General features: G+C 47.4%; 1 protein-coding gene and 1 long non-coding RNA gene across 4 annotated transcripts in view; one reads left to right on the top strand and one right to left on the bottom strand.

Annotated features, from left to right (window-relative positions):
- The window catches only part of plxna4 (plexin A4), a 123,409-nt gene that overhangs the window by 69,128 nt on the left and 38,789 nt on the right, over positions 1–15,492 (bottom strand). The window lies entirely within an intron of this gene.
- Positions 527–1,996, top strand: LOC114765374 (uncharacterized). The gene is made up of 3 exons (XR_003742607.1): positions 527–583; positions 709–1,293; positions 1,545–1,996. It is a non-coding gene; the product is annotated as an uncharacterized LOC114765374 (long non-coding RNA).

The raw sequence follows: 15,492 nt of genomic DNA, 5'->3' as shown, positions 1-15,492 counted from the left end.
ACCCAAAATCACTATTACACCTAAATCACCTGATATCACCAACACACCTGTATCACCTGATATCACCCAAATACCCGTATCACCCGAAATCACTATCACACAGAATCACCTTATATCACCAACACACCCGTATCACCTTATATCACCCAAACACCCAAATTACCAGATATCACCATCGCACCCATATCACTCGATATCACTATCACACTTAAATCACCTGATATCATTATCACACCTAAATCAACCGATATCCCTATCACACTTAAATCACCTGATATCACCCACACTTGTTTGACCTTGCACATGTAACCCTGCCTAGCATGTGACAGCACAGTGCAGAATTGACGTTTGGCAGTAATAACCGTGGTTCAAGTGGAGAAGGGAATGAGTGTCGGCACAGGGCGTTGCTGCTGGGTTCTCTAGAGAACCGCCATGTCAGGACGTGTGAGAACTCTAACTGTTCGCCCTCAGGCTGGCGGCGCAGGCAGCACCTTGCCCTCAGTTGCATCACCCAGCGCTGTTCTAAGAGCTCCTGGCAGCTCGCTGGGGTCACGGTTCCGGTAAATGTTCCATGTAAAAGGAGGTAAGTGGCTCTGAATTCATTCTGGCATCACGATGAATTCAGGACAAAGTTCACAAATCAGCATTTCCACCCACATCCGCCATCTATGAATTTCTTTCATTTCTTTCTTTACGCCTTCGCTTTAGTTCTGGGTGGAGCCACGCCTTCTCAAGAAGAACTACTGCGGAATTTCAGCAGAAGAAAGCTCACCCACCGTTTGGATGAGAAAGGTGACTAGATGTTTTCTCACGGAAACACATGGGGCTGGGCCAAAAACTGTACTGGATCCAGAAAAAAAGATAAGTAATCGTGAAATAAAGCAGGACACTTTTTGGAACCGAAACCAGATGTTTGGATCTCGCCTCGTTCAGCACCACCCACCCTGCTTCGTTTCCTGATCTTGTTTCAGCTCTGGAGCTTGGACTGGTCGCCACGTGTGATGTCGGAAGTTGCTAAGCTTTCCGCAGCGGCCGTCCAAACTCCTGTCTGCGGATTGTTGGGACCTGAAGAGCTCGGTCGGAAGCAGGTGTTCATGAATATTCATGCGGAGAACTTTGCTGCACCGCGCTGTTCAGACAGCCATTGTGGAGAACGTAGGTGGCAACAGATCGTTATTCAGAGGGAGGGGAAAAAAGACAGGAAAAGCCGCCCATTCCGGGCCCGGACCGGAATGGCCATTCAGCCGCTTTGAGGACTTAGGACAGAGCTACAAACAGGTGGCCCTTCAGCAGGTATAGAAGTCAGGGTCAACTGAAGGTCACACGGAGGCGGTCTCATCCCGCCCCGGCACCGCACTGCTTCAAAGCGCACACCGCCACCGCCCAGACACACACACAAACACACACTGTGCGAGAAAGTGGATGTTTTCCAAGTGTGCCACGTCGCCATGGTAACGCCGCTAAACAGCAGTTTTGCATGCTAAGCTACGCTGGCATTTCATGCTGCATATATGCGATTATACCATTTCTTTTATTCTCCTCAGAAACGATGGTCACGCATAATTACGAAGACGAGATGTGGTCCCCGCGTGGAAAAGCCGCTTTCTTCTGCCTTTTTATAAAACAGGCACGGGGGTGGACACCTAAAAAGAGAAGGGCTACTTGGCTGCTTGGAGCGCTCAGGATCTCCAAGTGTCACGTAGGGCTGCAGCTGAATCCCGTATTCATATCAAAGCGCGAGGAAAAACCAGCCCATGAATGATTCATGCGCTTTTTTTACGCCATTCATCGGAAATTCACTCCGGGGAAGGACGCGGTTGTTCTGGAAAAAAACGAGGGAGATGAAGCACCGCCATGATAAATGTCCCAGAGCGCTGGTCATCGGAGCTCTGTCGCGATGATCCTCAGAAAGACATCAAGCTGGAACATCAGACTGGTCCAGACAGGGACACGAGGTTCCTCTGTGAGAAGTGCTGCAGCGGCAGCGTTAGACCGGGTGCCCAGGTACGAAGATCTCCACCTGATCAGACGTGTATAAAGGAGCTGAGCTGAACTGGGATTGAAGGGGAAACAGATGTTTCTTTGTTTCTTCTGACTGCAGGTAAAAAGACCTTCTACCTTCTGACCTACATGAAGACCGTGGATCAGCAGAAGCAGCTCCTGGCGAGATCTTAATTCTGCACCCAGGTAACAGGCAGCACATTGTCAGGCCTGCAGGAGGTTCAGAGTGGCAGCCGCCTGAATGACAAGGCAGAAATGTGTTGTCACGGTAACACGTCCTGAGAAGCTCTCCGCTCCTGGTCTGGTGAGTACAGGAATCAGGGTAATGTGACGCCCTCCTCTTCCTTCTTCACACACTCACACACAGCTTCTGCTCCTTCCTTAATTTATGAGGCGCTTACTGTGTGTGTGTGTGTGTGTGTGTGTGTGACAGAAAGATGAAAGGAGTGTAAAGAGTGTCTGCACTTAACACCCCCTTGGTCCTCCAGCCCCTGGGAGATAAAGGGCTTCTCCCCATCTCCTCTCTTTCCGCTGTCTCCAGTCGGGGATGGACAGAAACACTGAAAGGTCAAGAGTCTCTCTTCAGATCGCCACGATGGCCTGAGAGGATCATCTCCTAGAGCGAGGATCACCTTCTGAAACGGGTCCCTGAACTCCAGGCCCGTCTGTCATCTCCTGAAATCACACGAGATGTGCCTGAATCCAAGAGACACGTCTGCTCGTTTACTCCGTTCCCCTGGTCCAAGGCATCCACTGGGACCTCCAGACCGCTTACTACTTAGGCCCCGTCCACACGAAAACGCTTTTCTCTAAAAAGCCCGGCCTTGCGGTTATAACGGTTACTTTCTAATATTTGTCTTTTCCGCGTGTCCATGTGGACGGCAAAGGGACTTTTTTTTGTGAAAACGGCAACATCCAACCCCGAATACTTCCTACACACATGCAACACATTCTGATGACAAGATGCGGCTGGAAAACAACCACGTGTTCAACTAACAATAATAATTAATAATGTGAAGTGATCGTCATTGTGAAACACACAGTGAAATGTGTCCTCTGCATTTAACCATCACCCTTGGTGAGCAGTGGGCGGCCATGACAGGCGCCCGGGGAGCAGTGTGTGGTAGTAGCCTAGTTGGTAACCTATAGTAGCCTATGAACCCAGGTTCATGGAGAAGACCCAGGACGTAAGGACGTAAATGTAAGTGTAAATGTTTGTGGGGACTGCTCAGTGGTAACTTGGTGGATCGGGATTCGAACCGGCAACCTTCTGATTACGGGCCACCACCGCCCCACAACTCACCACGGAGGAGAACTAGACAAGGTGAGCGGGGAGTTACAGCGCCACCTACAGGTGTGGAGGGTGGTTAAAACAGCACTCCGTGCGTCTCCGATTTGTTGACAGCGTTTCAGATGACGCTCCGCTTTGTGGACGGGGCCTTAATCCCCCGGCGAGGTCCCCCATCTGAGGTCCTGATGTGCATAAATGAGATTATTAAATGGCCGTGAATCTGGAAGCTGACGCACGTCTCTCAGCGCTTTAACGAGATTTCCGCTAATTTCCTTCATTAGCGGGACTTATCTCGCTGCGGATGCGGAGGGAACATTACTGCCGTTTCATCGTCTGGAAATAGATGGAGAGCGGCGGGGAGATTAGGTTACGGAGGCCGGACCTCCTGCAGGATGAACATCGCGAGGAACGCGGGCTTCGCCGATACGGATCGGAACCCTGATGAGAGGCTTCCCGCGTAAGACACCGGAACGTTTTAGAACAGGGGGCGGGGCATAGCTGCAGAGCAGCAGGATAACGGCGGTGGGCGGAGGGCAGGGGTGTAAATGACGCACGTCTGGATGAACCGGCACGTGCGGTCGGCGAGCGGAGGGCCCTGATTTAATGAGTCTGGTGTGGGGGAGAGAAAAAAAAACCAAAAAGGTGATGGAGAATCTCAGGTAGACGCAGGAAGTGACAGACACAATTAAACGTGTGGCAACGGGAGGAAAGGGGGAGGAGGAGGAGATGAACGTCACGGGCGGCGGCGGAGGCCGGGCGTAATTACGCTGCACTCGGGGTGAACGTCTCCAGAGCTGCCAGGCTGGCAGAGGGCAGCAGCTGTTCTGGGCGCGGAGTGGAGCGGCGACAGATGCAGCCGCCCGGCGCCAGAGGGGCAACGAGGCCTGAACGCGCCCGCTAGTGACAGGTGTCACGCCGTCACTGTCCGTCAGCGCAGAACCGGCGACACACACGTTTACTACCGAGTGCATGGAACACGCGCGCGCACACACACACACACACACATTTACTACCGAGTGCGTGGAACACACACACACACACACACACACACTTCACTGGTAACACCGGCAGAACCCCACGGATGGTGTTCACACACACACACACACACACACACACTTCACTGGTAACACCGGCAGAACCCCACGGATGGTGTTCACACACACACACACACACACACACACACATTCACTACTGAGTGCATAGAACACGCTCTCACACATACACACACTTCACTGGTAACACCATTTATGGCATTTACCAGACGCCCTTATGCAGAGCGACTTACAGTCAGTAGTTACAGGGACAGTCCCCCCCTGGAGACACTCAGGGTTAAGTGTCCTGCTCAGGGACACGATGGTAGTAAGCGGGATTTGAACCTGGGTCTTCTGGTTCATAGGCAAGTGTGTTACCCACTAGGCTACTACCACCCTGGGAGAACCCCACGGATGGTGTTCACACACACACTCTCTCACAAACACACACACACACACACACACACACACATTTACTACCGAGTGCATAGCACACGCACTCACACACACACACTTCACTGGTAACACTGGCAGAACCCCACGGATGGCACTCACACACACTCTCTCTCTCTCACACACACACACACACACACACACAGAGCGTATCCTTGGTTACCTGCAGCTGTATCTCAGCGTTGCCGTGCAGGAAAACAGCTCGACGCCGCGGGGAAGTGAGATTCTGTTCATTAATCAACCGCAGCGCCGAAACAACATCACACCTAGGAATTACCCCAGTACACACACACACACACACAGGCATGTTAGTGTGGTTCTCCATCTGTAAACGAATCTGCGCGGCTATAGGACGTTGGGGGGGGGGGGGATAATTAGCTAAAAGCTGGGCTGGTTTTATCTGAAGAGTCCAGATTTCAGCAGCGTTCTCGGCCCCACCCTCCACCCTCCGTCCTCTCTCTCCCGGCGTACATGGATTATTAATCAACGTCCACTATAATAAGGCCCTGTGTGGCCAGTAATTGCTGTTTGCGGTGTTTGTGCGACAGCTTTACGGGTCCCCGGTGCAACAAGGTGCAGCGAGGACCTTGAGAGCGGAGGGGTTTTGTTTTTTTTAATCTGTTGAAGTGCAGGCGGCAGCATTTTTTGGGACTTAAAAGGGTTGGTGATGAATAAAAAGCTGCCCTGTTCTCCCTTTATAATGGATGTGTTCATAAAGAAGGAGCTGAGCATGAATTTTATTAGGCAGAACAACACACGATTCATTTTATTTTAAGTTCAAAAGCTCTCAGCTTGTCTCTTTGTTTCAATGTTTGAGCGGCACAACTGTCTGCGGGGTTGTCCACCGTGTGATTCCAGACATGTTCTAAAAAGAGGAAACACTTTTAAAAAGGCCGAATTGAAATGTGTAACGTCCCTCCCCTCGATCCTCAGCTCGTTTCAGTGCAGAGAGCAGCGCCGCCATGCAACGGCCAGCACGGTTCTGTCACAACACAGCGTAAGGGGCGGTGGCGGCCTAGCAGTTAAGGAAGCGGCCCCGTAATCGGAAGGTTGCTGATTCTAGACCCGAAACAGCCATGGTGCCACTGAGCAAGGCACCGTCCCCACACGCTGCTCCCCGGGTCCCCGTCATGGCCGCCCACTGCCCACCAAGGGTGATGGTCAAAAGCAGAGGACACGTTTCACAATGACTTAATGTGATCCTGGACACACATACCCAATGCTTGTTTTGCATGTTATAAATGATTTTTTATCGAATGTCCGTTTTAATTCGATTCGCAAATCTCACGGTCGTAAGGGGATGCGAGAACGGATGCTGAGGAGGTGAAACGGAGGCTAGCCGCTCATTTCCTTTCCCTCTTTATCTAGCGTTGGTTCAGAAAGCCGGGCTTTTAAGAAGCCGAACTCTGGTGGGACTCGGGCCGGGTTCTAGCTCAGTTCGGTAAAGCCCGCTGGTCTTTCTCCCCGCCTGGGGCTAGGTGGAGCCAACAGAACTCTCCACAGCTCTGAGCCGGCAAATAAAGGGTCTTAGTGGAACTGAAGAGCTTTACCCCCATTTAATATGGAGCACCGTGCAAAGTCAATTTAACCCGACTGTGTCCAGAGCTAATTACCTGTAGAACCGACACCATTACTCCACACTGACCCACGTAAAGAGCTAGTAATTGCCCGTCAATTGGCTATAACGAACAATAACAGGCGGCGCGGGGCGCGCGTGAGGGGAGTAGCGGGCGTGTCGAGGGCCCTTCAGACAAGTCTGACGGGCGCCGCCGCCGCAGAGATGGGCTCGTCCGACCCGGGCCGCCAGTTTATCATCGCCGCGGTAACGTGATCCATTTAACCCACAACCCAAATAACGGAGAGGGTCCGACTCTCCTAATAAATCACCCGGTTCTATCTGCGGTTCTACGTGCCTCCCGTCCACGGAAACACCGTTCAGCTCTTTTAATTCCACAGAAAAACAAATCAATCCATGGCAGCTAAAATTTCCGAAATGAATATTAATCATCTTGTGTGTGTTTTGGGGGTTTTTGACCGGTTTAGGAACCCGATCGGACCACAAGACTTTATTCTACAGATTTCAGTCCATTATTTATCAAAATCCTTTTACAACATGTGCAAATAATTTTTTTTTGTTAGATTTAATGATGCAAAAGGGGTCTTGTTACCAGTTTTCAGGACCCTGTGCTGTCACTTCCTGTTTTATAATTGGGATATGAATCATTCTAATTTTATATCTGCTCCCCCCCCCCACCACCAACGCAGAGCCTTTCTTCTCTCGCTCCTCTTCTGGCAGGCGGGTGGCGGCTCCAAGCGAGTCGGCGAGGGCCCCGCCCCTGTCCACCCGCACAATCTGTTAGCTCCACACTCGCAGCATTATTTATTGATCAGCATTTCCATATCGTCTATTCAGAGGCCTGGGTTGTACATGGGCGGCGGTGGCGGCGGCGGCACCAGCAGTGGCCGTAATTCTCCGTGGAGAAAGTGTGTTTGACAGTGCGGGGCCCGGGGCCAGACAACGAGAAAAACGGAATGCGCCAAAGCAAACGCTGCCATGTCCAGCACGACAGAGGGGCTCCGGGCTGTCCCTGCTGACGTGGGGGATCAGAAGACCCGAGCCCCTGGCGAATGGACAAAGGGACGAGTTGGGGTGGTGGTGGGGGGGGGCGTCTAAAAAGCCCGCCAAACATTCTGATGCAGAGAGCACTGCGGCGCGGCGGAGGAAATGGTCTCCTGCGTTCCGGAGCTGCAGAGAAGGTCAGCAGTTAACAGCGGTGCGGCGCAGGCCAGAGAGTAAACACTCATAAAATCATGAATAAGTGTGTGTGTGTGTGTGTGTGTGTGTCTATGCAGTGGTTCTAAAACCGGAACAGGGTGTCATAGAAACCGCGGTGCCGCAGATAACGCTGAATATCCTGGATATGAGCTCAGACAGCCACATCAAGCAGGCCGGAGAACATCCGCTTCTGATCCGCCAGGAGAGTGTGCCTGGATTAGGGCCTGCTGTGTGTGTGTGTGTGTGTGTCTGGGTTAAATCTCTCTTTGATGGCCTATATATGATCGATTGGCAGTGTGTGAACAGGACATGTTAATCATCCGTCTCAGTCTCCCCGATGTGGGGGCCGGATCAGCCTGTGGTGGGCGTCCCTCAGGGCCACGCCCACCATGCCGCAGCCATACATCACCCACTCTGCATAAATTACAACAGCCTACTTATCTCAGAGGGAGCACAGACATATGTGTGTGTGTGTGCGTGTATTAATTCATACAATATGAAACACACACACACACACAGACATACTGTACCCATACATCAGATGCAGGTATGTACACTGACAGGTTCTCAGCAGAGATGTGTTCATGTAAATTAGATCTGGGTCAAGTGACTCAATGTGCTGGAGCTTCACCTGTCCACCCCCCCTTGACCTGGACAACTAGGTGGATTGATGGATGGATGGACACACACACACACACACACACAGTTCTCGAAACGCTGGCAGTGTAGAGGCCACAGGAAAGTAGAGAAGGAGAAATGGGTGAGGAGTAGAACACCATCTGGTCTCTGAGAACATCGGCCCTTCTTTTTGGATGGAGGAGATCTGGATGGAGGAGCTCTCCCACTCAGATGCCCTCTACGGGGAAATCAGTTTTAATATCAGGAGTGGTCGGCCTGACTCTTCCTCACATTACGTGTGTATATATATTTGTGCATGTGTGTATATATATTTTTGCGTGTTTGTGTGTATGTGTGTTTATATAAATATATATATTTGTGCGTATGTGTATATATTTTTGTGTGTATGTGTGTGTATATATATTTTTGTGTGTTTGTGTGTATGTGTGTTTATATAAATATATATATTTGTGCGTATGTGTATATATTTTTGTGTGTATGTGTGTGTATATATTTTTGCGTGTTTGTGTGTATGTGTGTGTTTATATAAATATATATATTTGTGTGTGTGTGTGTGTGTGTATACATGCTCCCTCAGGATATCACCTAACACTCATGACCCTGCAGGTGAGTTTTACCTGCAGCAGCGTCTCAGCAGCTGCTCTCAGCGTCTGTTCAGGGTCTCGCTTGTTTACTTGTTTAATAAATGAGATTCAATATTAATCACATTCACTGCAGCCCTTCATTAAAAAAAACACCAATTAATCACAATCGTACTTATACTGTTTCATTTGCTTTTAATTATGACCATTTACAAATTTATTCTACTAATAATGACTCACACACAGTAAAATGAAATGATGCCAGGACGTTCAGCCTGAGAAGCTCCTGCTGAAACAGATAAGGCAGCAAGGTCAAAGTTCACATGCACACAAGTGTACACATCTGTCTGAGAGAGGTGTCTACACCAGAGGCTGTAATGCATGGCTGCCGGCTGGAGCAGGGAGCAGCACACTCATGCATGTGTGTGTGTGTGTGTGTGTGTGAGAGGGCCCGGGGAGAAGATGCACTTGACCCTTTTAAATATTAACAAGTGAAGCTGCCATCTACAGCCACCCTCACTCTCAGCAAAGTGATAGTGAGAAGAGAAGAGAGCGGAACACACACACACACACACACACACACACTGCAGTCACAGCATGGTCAAACAAACATGCAGTGTTTTACGAGCTGTCACACACCTGAGTGCACACACACTCACTGAAAGTGACAACACGCCTATGCGACTGGACACATAAATATGCATATAAACACACTTCAGCTCGCTCACACACACACACACACACACACACACTCTTCTCCGATCACAGGGGGAGTCCAGACGGTGCTCCTCTCACTTTGACCTGAAGACCCCCTGTCCCCAGCTGGGGGCCACTTTAATTGTTGTGGTCAGCAGCTTGACCCTGGGGGGGTCATTTCAATTAAAATGAGAATCTGTCACACACACACACACACACACACACACACACACACACACACACACACACACAGCTACCATCCGCATGGAGCCTCTTTTGATGTCGTTTTGATTCATGCTTAATTCTATTACGGTTCGCTCAGTAACTCACTTCCCCCCTGAATAAATTGGAAGTGAAATGAAATTGACCCCAGCGACCTGTGATTACCAGTAATGTATGTATACTGGGAAGGCGCTCACTCCCACTCGATTAAGGCGCCGTGTTCCACATCCTGCTTCATCCCGGACTTCGTGGACGTTCGCGCAGATCGCGGCCTGAATAATGAACTTTGGACATCTCCACCACGCCCCCGGGTCACGCCGCCACAATCATTCCTCATTGATCGCACTTAACCTTTGACCCCAAGAGGACGACATGGCTATCAATAACATTATGTTGCCAAACTAAATTCGAAGTCAAAAGCATATGTTAAAAATTATACAAATGACTAATCTAGCACTAATATAGTAGGTGGTAGTAGCCTAGTTGGTAAGAGAACCAGAAGACCACAAAGTCCCAGGTTCAAACCCCACTTTCTTCCATTGTGTCCCTGAGCAAGACACTTAACCCTGAGTGTCTCCAGGGGGGGACTGTCCCTGTCACTACTGGTTGTAAGTCGCTCTGGATAAGGGTGTCTGGTAAATGCCGTAAATGTAATGTACATGTTATTAAAATGGTGGGAAAAGGTTGATCAACCGATAAACTCACAAACACAGTGATTTAATAAGTAACAAACACGGGGAAAAAGGTAAAAAAGACAAGTGACAGAACGAGGACAGGGACACAGCAAGGATGCATTTATACTAATGATAGCAGGTGAAAACTATCCAGGTAATCAGGGAGCAGAAATCACGACAAACACAATCCTGTTATTCAACAAACAATTCTCGTAGCTCAGAATTAGTACAGCCTGTAACTTTGACCTATAAACAATAAACTACACAGGTTAGTAACGAATGTTTAATCCATAGTTTCTGTTGTGTGAGGGACATGGTAGCACGCATCACGGAACTATACTCAAAGTATCCTAGTGGGTAACACGCTCGCCTATGAACCAGAATCCCTGAGCAGGACACTTAACCCTGAGTGTCTCCAGGGGGGGACTGTCCCTGTAACTACTCATTGTAAGTCGCTCTGGATAAGGGCGTCTGGTAAATGCCGTAAATGTAAAAAAATATATAACATATGCTCCTAGATTGCGGCAGAGTCATTAATGTATGTTAACAAACGACGCCCAGATTAATAAACTACGCTCACTGTAGCTGTTCAAGATGGAGGCAGCCGGAGAAATTCATAAAATCGCAGAAAATGCGGATCAGACTTCACAACGCTAATCTGCTTTAAGTCCCCTCACCTACCGACTCCTGGCTTCCTACAGAGAGAAGAGAGGGGAGTCTAATAGGATTCCCCATATTTACAATGGGATTACCGAGCTTCCCGAAGCCGCCTCAACGCCACACGTATTTGCAGCATTGCACCGCGGAACATTATCATCTCATAAAGGCGAGGAAATCCTGACTTTATACTTCCTGTATCTGTCATCGTTGTGTCGCCACAAAGGGCCCTCGTGCGTAATCCATGCACGAATCGATGCGCGTGCAGCAGACAGACACTATTAAAGTCGCCTCATCAATCACCACATATTTAACCCCTGACCTCGGCTATCCCAGAATTCCCTGCACTGGGGACCGTCTGGACTCGCAACTCTCAGTCGCAGTAGCGGCGATCCCAGAGGGCCGGAGCTCTTACATCCGCAACCAAGTCCCGCGTCAACGCCTCAAAATGGCCCCAGCGGTGCCCCAGGGAGGGGTTATAATCTGGCTAAAACCGAGAGAGAGGGAGAGGGAGATAGAGAGAGGAGAGAAGACAGAGAGGGCGAGAGAGAGACAACAGAGAGCAACAGAGAGAACGAGGGGAGAGAAAGCAAGAGGGGAGAGAGGGAAAGGAGAGCGAGAGAGGGAGAGAGAAACAGGGAGGGAGAGAGAAAAGTTAGCAAGAGAGAGGGAGAGCAGAGAGACAGGGAGAGAGAGAGAGAGAGAGAGAGAAAGAAAGAAAGAAAGAAAGAGAGGGGGAAACAGAGAGGAGAGGAGAGAAAGGGGAGAGATGAAGAGGAGAGCGCAAGGAAAAGTGAGAGAGAGGGAAAGCGAGTAGAGAGAATGATAGAGAGAGGAAATTGGCAGGATTGTTTGCTAAAGATGGACCTTTGGAAGGATGAATGTTTGATGAACCCAAATGGTTCTTCGCTGGACCCAGATGCTGCCGCTGCATCGGAGCACCGACTCCAAACAACGAGGAAGGTGGTGCAAAAAAAGCCTCGGGTGCAGCTATGTTAAAGACAACTTTAATACCAAACACACATGTACCGTCAGAACTGAGCGGAAGAACACGCGCTGCTGAAGCCCATTAGGCAACTTCTGGCCCGGTAATCGTTATTTATTTATTTATTAGGACCTTATGGTGAATAAGAATGCGGGAAGAGGCGGGGCCGCCGAAGGAGCGGACCCCCGCCTGCCGCACATTAATCATTAAAACACAAAGGAGCCGCAGGCGAGGCGGGTGGATTACGGTGCTGACTCCACTTTACATGCGTGCAGGGTCTCCTCCTCCGCCCGCTCCTTAAGTGCCACCATTACCAGAGCAGGCAGCACTTACGGCTTCTACTTCATTGATTGAGACAATCAATACGTCATCTTCACAAAGTTTGGAGACAATACATTAAGGACTGCATACCAAACTACTCCAGGCTGCTAGCTGGGGCATTATGGGGGGACGGTCAATATCTGTTGTGTTCGTCTTGTCAATCAAGACCCGCCCAACATGTGAAATGGCGGCTCAGATCCGGAACCTGCTGCTGGACTACAGACTCGCGATCACCGTCAGTACAAAAATACAATCATCACACACACAGAAACCGCTCGGTCAGCAGATCAATGCTCTCTTCACATCACACGCAAGGCCTCACCTCACCTCCCCATCCTGCTCGGGGTCGCCGCCTGTCAACGTGCCGAGGGGGACCCCGAACCGGCGGCACCCACCCATCTGCTCCTCGCTCGCGGGGCGGCCGTGATTGATGAACCTGCTCAAAGCGCCTCGAGGTCACCGAGGTATGAAAACTCATCATTTATTCATACGTCAGAGAAACAGAGCAGCTGGTCAGAAGCCTCCAGCCCCGATTTCACGGGATCTCCGCATCTCCACACCCATTAACACGCCACGCTCAGGGAGCACCACTGCAATTAAGACGCTCCCTCTGTTATGCTAAAGAAGCCATGCGGGGTGTGTTCCGGGTTCATCCGGGCCCCCGACGTAACAAATCACCACTAAACCCATTTACTGTGTTCTCTTATTCATCATCCAGGACTAACATGTCTGCAGCACCAACAACGGCGTCTGGGCACCATGCAGGTGTTGTATTAGGACCGAAACACACACAGAAACACTCCCCCACACACACTGATATGGCGCGCAGATGTATATAAGAATATACCATTCCCTACAACAGCAGTGATGCACCAGTGGTGGTCAATCCCAACGTAAACCATGATCTCAAGAAAGAATTACCATTCAAACCAAATACTTCATACAACATACACAGTGATGTTAGTGTAAATGTTTACAGTAATGTTTGTTACTGTTTATGTTAAAGTGGACGGTGGCGTTAACATTAATATTTATAGTAACATTTGTTACAGTTTGTGTTAAAGTGAACAGTGATGTTAATGTTAATATTTATAGTAACATTTGTTACTGTTTGTGTTAAAGTGAACAGTGATGTTAACGTTAATATTTATAGTAACATTTGTTACTGTTTGTGTTAAAGTGAACAGTGATGTTAACGTTAATATTTATAGTAACATTTGTTACAGTTTGTGTTAAAGTGAACAGTGATGTTAACATTAATATTTATAGTAACATTTGTTACAGTTTGTGTTAAAGTGAACAGTGATTTTAATGTTAATATTTATAGTAACATTTGTTACTGTTTGTGTTAAAGTGAACAGTGATGTTAACGTTAATATTTATAGTAACGTTTGTTACTGTTTATGTGAAAGTGAACAGTGATATTAGTGTTATTGTTCATAGTAACATTACCATACCATACAATATTTATTTATAAAGCACTTTAAAGGAGCTGACCAAAGTGCTGTACATTAAAATAAAAATAAGTTAAATTACCAGGAACAGGACAGACATCGACAAAAAGGTCATTAAAAATAAAGAATAACAAGAAAATAGAATAAAATAAAGTAAGAGAAACATGCAGAAATTTGAATTAAACAAGGGGTTGAATAAAACAGAAATTTAAGAAAACATATTAAAAGAAAATATTTAAGAGAACATATTAAAAGAGTTCAGAAAGGACTGCCTAAGAAAAAAAGGGTGTAAAAGTGGAGGTTTAAACAAGATTTAAATACAGTGATTGATAGGTCATTCCATAGACGTGGGGCAACCACTGCAAAGGCCCTGTCGCCTCTGTGCTTGTAATGTGACCGAGGAACAGACAATAGTCTCTGGTCTAAAGACCTGAGAGAACAGGGTGTAAGAATGGAGAAGGTCTGACAAATGGGCTGGAGCCGAGCCATTCAGTGATTTAAAAACAAATAAAGGAATTTAAAACAGACTCTAAAACAGACAGGGAGCCAGTGTAGTGAGGCTAAGATCGGGGTTATATGATCTCGCCTGTTTGTATCAGTGAGAAAATGTGCAGTTGCATTTTCTGTCTGATCCCAAAAAGCAATGAATTACAGAAGTCAAGGTGGGATCTAATGAAAGCGTGAATCACTGTTTCCACATCTGTTATTGGTTTATTACCGTTTGTGTTAAAGTGAACAGTGACGTTTGTGTTAATGTTTACAGTAATGTTTGTTTCCATTTGTGTTAAAGTGAACAGTGATGTTATTTTAAATGTTTACAGTAACGTTTGTTACCGTTTGAGTTAAAGTGAACAGTGGCGTTTGTGTTAAGGTTTACAGTAACGTTTGTTACCGTTTGTGTTAAAGTTAACAGTGGCGTTTGTGTTCATGTTTACAGTAACGTTTGTTACCGTTTGTGTTAAAGTGAACAGTGACGTTATTTTAAATGTTTACAGTAGCGTTTGTTACCGTTTGTGTTAAAGTGAACAGTGATGTTTGTGTTAATGTTTACAGTAACGTTTGTTACCGTTTGTGTTAAAGTGAACAGTGACGTTAGTGTAAATGTTTACAGTAACGTTTGTTACCGTTTGTGTTAAAGTGAACAGTGATGTTATTTTAAATGTTTACAGTAAAGTTTGTTACCGTTTGTGTTAAATAATCAGTGACTTTTTTTAATGCTTACAGTAACATTTGTTACCATTTGTGTTAAAGTGAACAGTGATGTTTGTGTTAATGTTTACAGTAACGTTTGTTACCGTTTGTGTTAAAGTGAACAGTGATGTTATTTTAAATGTTTACAGTAACGTTTGTTACCGTTTGTGTTAAAGTGAACAGTGATGTTATTTTAAATGTTTACAGTAACGTTTGTTACCGTTTGTGTTAAAGTGAACAGTGATGTTTGTGTTAATGTTTACAGTAACATTTGTTACCGTTTCTGTTAAAGTGAACAGTGATGTTTGTGTTAATGTTTACAGTAACGTTTGTTACCGTTTCTGTTAAAGTGAACAGTGATGTTTGTGTTAATGTTTGCAAAAACGTTTGTTACCGTTTGTGTTAAAGTGAACAGTGATGTTTGTGTTAGTGTTTACAGTAATGTTTGTTACCGTTTGTGTTAAAGTGAACAGTGATGTTTGTGTTAATGTTTACAGTAATGTTTGTTACCGTTTGTGTT

The sequence above is a fragment of the Denticeps clupeoides genome, chromosome 15 (genome assembly GCF_900700375.1).
Source record: "Denticeps clupeoides chromosome 15, fDenClu1.1, whole genome shotgun sequence".
Taxonomy (NCBI): Eukaryota; Metazoa; Chordata; class Actinopteri; order Clupeiformes; family Denticipitidae; genus Denticeps; species Denticeps clupeoides.
Note: the sequence above shows the minus strand (reverse complement) of the source record. Positions and strands in the feature narration are given on the sequence as shown.